We start from the raw sequence: 5,723 nt of genomic DNA, 5'->3' as shown, positions 1-5,723 counted from the left end.
TTGGAAAGAGCACTCTACGCAAGTCCACACCTCCACCCTATCCCCATAACCCAGTAACCCCACCCAACACTAAGGGCAATTTTTGACACGAAGGGCAATTTAGCATGGCCAATCCACCTAACCTGCACATCTTTGGACAGTGGGAGGAAACCGGAGCACCCGGAGGAAACCCACGCACACAGGGGGAGAATGTGCAGACTCCGCACAGCGACCCAAGCCGGGAATCGAACCTGGGACCCTGGAGCTGTGAAGCAATCGTGCTAACCACTATGCTACCCTGCTGCCCTTAGGGTCCCAGCAGCATTCCCCTGGGTCTCTGGATTATTAGTCCAGTGACAATACCACTACACCACTGCCTCCCCATAGCCCTACTGACTAATACTACTCTGCATGCTTCACCCGAGGTCTGTATTTACATTGGGTATTTATGTATGTCCTATGTTTTTTTTCATGTATGGATGGATTGATTGAGGGGCTGGTTTAGCTCACTGGGCTAAATCGCTGGCTTTTAAAGAAGACCAAGGCAGGCCAGCAGCACGGTTCGATTCCCGTACCAGCCTCCCCGAACAGGTGCCGGAATGTGGCGACTATGGGCTTTTCACAGTAACTTAATTCAAGCCTACTCGTGACAATAAGCGATTTTCATTTTTCATCTGTCTGGATTGTACGCAGAACAATCAAATCTAAAGTGTCTGGATATGGGTGGCATGGTAGCACAGTGGCTTCACAGCACCAGGGTCCCAGGTTCGATTCCCTGCTGGGTGACTGTCTGTGCGGAGTCTGCACGTTCTCCCCATGTCTGCGTGGGTTTCCCTCCGGGTGCTCCGGTTTCCTCCCACAAGTCCCGAAAGACATGTTGTTAGGTGAATTGGACATTCTGAATTCTCCCTCTGTACCCGAACAGGCGCCGGAATGTGGCGACTAGGGGCTTTTCACAGTAACTTCATTGCGGTGTTAATGTAAGCCTACTCGTGACAATAATAAAGATTATTATTTATTATAATCTCAAATGTTGTAACCTGGAGCAAATGCTGGAAAGTGGGTTTAAGTTGGGGTGGCTCGTTTTTCAGCCAGTGCAGACACGATGGGCCAAGTGGCCTGTTTCTGTGCCATAACCTCCCCATGATGCTACCATGATCGGCTTTCCATGATAACGCACACACAAGCTGCTTGGTCCAAGTCTGCCTCTTTCAACTGCTCCTGCAGGTGGCGGTGTACCCGGAGGTCCGCACATGCGCAATGGCGGTCGAGCGGGAATGGGAGCAGCCAACAGCTGCTCCTGCAGGTGGCGGTGTACCCGGAGGTCCGCACATGCGCAATGGCGGTCGAGCGGGAATGGGAGCAGCCAACAGCTGCTCCTGCAGGTGGAGCTGTTCCTGGAGGTCCAAACATGCGCGGTGGCGGTCGAGGGGGGAATGGGAGCAGCCAACAGCCGCTCCTGCAGGTGGAGCTGTTCGCGGAGGTCCGCACATGCGCGGTGGCCGTCGAGCGGGGAATGGGAGCAGCCAATGGGCAGCGAAGGGGGTGGGTGCGCGCGCTGGGATTGTCGTGCGAGGGTCCAGCGGCCGGAACGTCGACGATTAAAAGTTGGGAGCGGATCGGGTCAGACAGACTTGCGGCGCTTGGTAGGGGGGTGAGCAGGTAAGGGAGGGTCAGTTTTCTCTTCCCCCCCCCCCCCCCCCCCCCCCCGACTAACCTTTCCCACTGGCTCGGCACTCTGAGGAAAGACACTTTCTCAACGCCTGATACTAAAGGTGTCCCTCACCTCTCTCCACCCTCGGCCAGAGGTGAACTATCCCCAGTGGAGCCGAAACACACTGAGCTGGGAGCTACCATCTGCAGACAGGGGAGGTAAGGGGGGTGTTCAAAGGAGCCTGATGTTTTGTCCTTTGATGACCGCCTATGCTTGGCAGCTCCCAGTGTGCGAGGTTTGACCCTCCTTCCACCAGCTGCATGTGTCAGTAAGCTGTGTTATTATGTTTTTTGTCTTTTTTGTTGTTGTTGCAGAAGTTCATCTTCTGGGTTTATGTTGGATTATGCAGACAGGGTTAGAGTAAAGCTAATGGCACAGAGATATTTTGATTTGATTTATTATTGTCACATGTATAGGTATACAGTGAAAAGTATTGTTTCTTGCACGCTGTACAAACAAAGCATACCGTACATAGGGAAGGAAGGAGAGACTGCAGAATATAATGTTACAGTTATAGCAAGGTGTAGAGAAAAGATCAACTTAATACAGGTAGGTCCATTCAAAAGTCTGCTGGCAGTAGGGAAAAAGCTGTTCTTGAGTCGGTTGGTACGTGACCTCAAACTTTGGTATCTTTTCCCTGACGGAAGAAGATGGAAGAGAGTATGTCCGGGGTGCGTGGGGTAATTAATTATGCTGGCTGCCTTTCTGAGGCAGCGGGAATTATAGATAGAGTCAATGGATGGGAGGCTGGTTTGCGTGATGGACTGGGCTACATTCACGGCCTTTTGTAGTTTCCTGCAGTCGTGGGCAGAGCAGGCTCCATACCAAGCTGTGATACAACCAGAACGTATGCTTTCTATGTAGAAGTTGGTGAGGGTCATAGCTGACATGCCAGATTTCCTCAGTCTTCTGAGAAAGTAGAGTCGTTGGTGGGCTTTCTTAACTATAGTGTCGGCATGGGGGGGACCAGGATAGGCTGTTGGTGATCTGTACACCTAAAACCTTGAAGCTCTCAACCCCTTCTACTTCGTTCCTATTGATATAGACAGGGGCATGTTCTCCACTACGCTTCCTGAAGTCGATTATAATCTCCTTCGTTTTGTTGACACTGAGGGAGAGATTATTGTCATCGCACCAGTTCACCAGATTCTCTATCTCATTCCTGTACTCAGTCTCGTCATTGTTTGAAATCCGACCCACCACGGTGGTGTCATTGGCAAATTTGAAAATCGAGTTGGAGGGGAATTTGGCCACACAGTCATGGGTGTATAAGGAGTATAGTAGGGGGCTGAGGACACAGCCTTGTGGGGGCACCGGTGTTGGGGAAGATTGTGGAGGAGGTGCTGTTGCCTATCCTTACTGATTGTGGCCCGTGGGTTAGAAAGTTCAGGATCCAGTCGCAGAGGGAGGAGCCGAGGCCATGGAGTTTGGAGATGTGTTTTGTAGAAATAATGGTGTTGAAGGCTGAGCTGTAGTCAATAAATAGGAGTCCGACATATGTGTCTTTGTTATCTAGGTGTTCCAGGGTAGAGTGCAGGGCCATGGCGATGGTGTCTGCTGTGGACCTGTTGCAGCGGTAGGCAAACTGTAGTGGATCAAGGCAATCCGGAAGGCTGGAGTTGATTTGTGCCATGACTAACCTTTCGAAGCACTTCATGATGATGGATGTCCGAGCCACTGGACAGTAGTCATTAAGGCACGCTGCTTGGCCTTTTTTTGGTACAGGGATGATGGTCGTCTTCTTGAAGCAGATAGGGACTTCAGATTGTTGTAAAGAGAGGTTGAAGATGTCTGCGAATACCCCCGCCAGCTGGTCCACGCAAGACCCGAGTGCTCGTCCGGGTACCCCATCCGGGCCAGTGGTTTTCCAAGGGTTGACCTTCGAGAAGGCTGCTCTGACCTCTGCAGTGGTGATCTCAGATACAAGTTAATCTGGGGTGGAGGGCTCGCTCTTGCTGACCTCTTGCTCAAAGCGGGCATAGAATGCATTGAGCTCATCAGGGAGGGGTGCGTTGGAGCTGACGATTTTACATGCGAGTCTACAGAGAGGAAAGGATGTCTCTCAGAGGCACAAAGTATTCACCATGACTGCTTACTGAGGAAGACTCTTTGCACCCGAGTGTGGGACTCTTTGGTCTCTGAAGGCTTTTAAATAACCACAAAGGTGGTGGTATCAAATAGGGTGTGGGGTTAGGGAGTGTTAAATTTGGGTTGATTGTGACTTGCTGTGAAAAGGAGTGTAACATATTTCCTTTAGTGAGTCAACAGGCTGTTAATTGCTCTCTCTGCATTAATGTTCCTGCAGGAAAAGCCAGTGGGTTAGGGTTAGCACTGCTAGTTGCAAAGTATGAAAGCGATTTATAGCAAAGTCAAAAGTAACGTCAGATGAATTGGACAACTCATAAGAAGCACGGCAGAGTGGTTAGCACTGTTGCCTCACAGTGTCAGGGGTCTTGGTTCAATTCCGGCCTCGGGTCACTGTCTGTGTGGAGTCTGCACGTTCTCCCCGTGTGTGCGTGGGTTTCATCCGGGTGCTCCGGTTTCCTCCCACAGTCCAAAGATGTGCAGGTTAGGTGGATTGGCCATGCTAAATTGTCCAACGGTTAGGTGGAGTTGTGGGTCAGGGTGGGGGAGTGGGCCTAGATAGGCGCTCTTTTGGAGAATTGGTGCAGACTTGATGGGCTGAATGGCATCCTCTCGAACTCGAGGGATTCTATGAAGTGTTCATTATTTGATTCTGCAAGGAGAAATTGTATTGACATATTTCCAATCAACTGATTATTTTCCCTATTACTCAATAAGGTGACTTCAGATCTAACCAAATATTACCCCACACAGTGTAAATGCGAATGATTTTTGGTACATTGAAACAGTGCATAAGCGTGTTTCACTGGTGATACTCTGATTAATAAACTTTATTGTCACCAGTAGGCTTACATTAACACTGCAATGAAGTTACTGTGAAAAGCCCCTAGTCGCCACATTCCGGCACCTGTTCAGGTCACAGAGGGAGAATTCAGAATGTCCAATTCACCTAACAGCACGTCTTTCGGGATTTGTGGGATGCGGCCGGCGCCATGTTGTTCGGCGCGACCGCTGCAGGTTGTCGCCGTGCGTATGCGCGGCCACCGACCCGGCAATTCTCCAGGCGTTTATATTGGGAAGGCCGTGTGTTTTACGTGGCGCGGCTGAGTGCCCCCCACCGGGCTGAGCATCGGTGCGGGGGCAATACCAACTTTTTGATTGTGAAACACTTCCTCCGGACATAGCCTCAAAATCGGAGAATCCAGCCCCTTATTTCTTATCAGATTTGGCCTTCAACTTGAGGATCACAGTCAGGCCTCTATCTTTCTGCAGAGGACACATTGGGCGGGATTCTCCGGCACCCCACCCCCCTGCCAGCCGCCGAATTCTCTGGCACCGGAGATTCGGCGGGGGCAGGAATCGCGCCGGTTGGCGGCCGCTCGCAGCGCCCCCCCCCTGCCGATTCTCCAACCCGCGATGGGCCGAAGTCCCGCCTGTTCTTTGCCAGTCCCGCCGGCGTAAATTAGACAAGGTCCCTTACCGGCGGGCGGGCTCCGGGGTCCTGGGTCGATCTGGCCCCAGAGGGTGTCCCCACGGTGGCCTGGCCCGCGATCGGGGCCCACCGACCCGCGGATGGGCCTGTGCCGTGGGCGCACTCTTCTCCGCGCCGGCCGTGTGGTCCTCCACGATGGCTGACGCGTAGGTGAAATCATCCCCCCGTACATGCGCAGGGATGATGTCAGCAGCCGCTGACGCTCCTGCGCATGCACGGATCCGCGCCGGCTGGCAGAGTCCCTTCGGCGCCAAAGGCCTCCCACACCGGCCGGCGGGGCGCAAACCATTCCGGCGCGGGCCTAGCCCCTGAGGGTGCGGAGGATTCCGCACCTTTTGAGGCGGGCCGACGCTGGAGTGGTTCACGCCACTCTGTCCCGCCGGGACCCCCCACCCCGCCGGGTACAGGAGAAACCCGCCCATTATTTCTCATCAAACCTTGCTCTCAGCTCAC

Source organism: Scyliorhinus canicula, chromosome 28 (genome assembly GCF_902713615.1).
Source record: "Scyliorhinus canicula chromosome 28, sScyCan1.1, whole genome shotgun sequence".
Taxonomy (NCBI): Eukaryota; Metazoa; Chordata; class Chondrichthyes; order Carcharhiniformes; family Scyliorhinidae; genus Scyliorhinus; species Scyliorhinus canicula.
The sequence above is the reverse complement of the archived record's forward strand: the minus strand, read 5'-3'. Positions refer to the sequence as shown.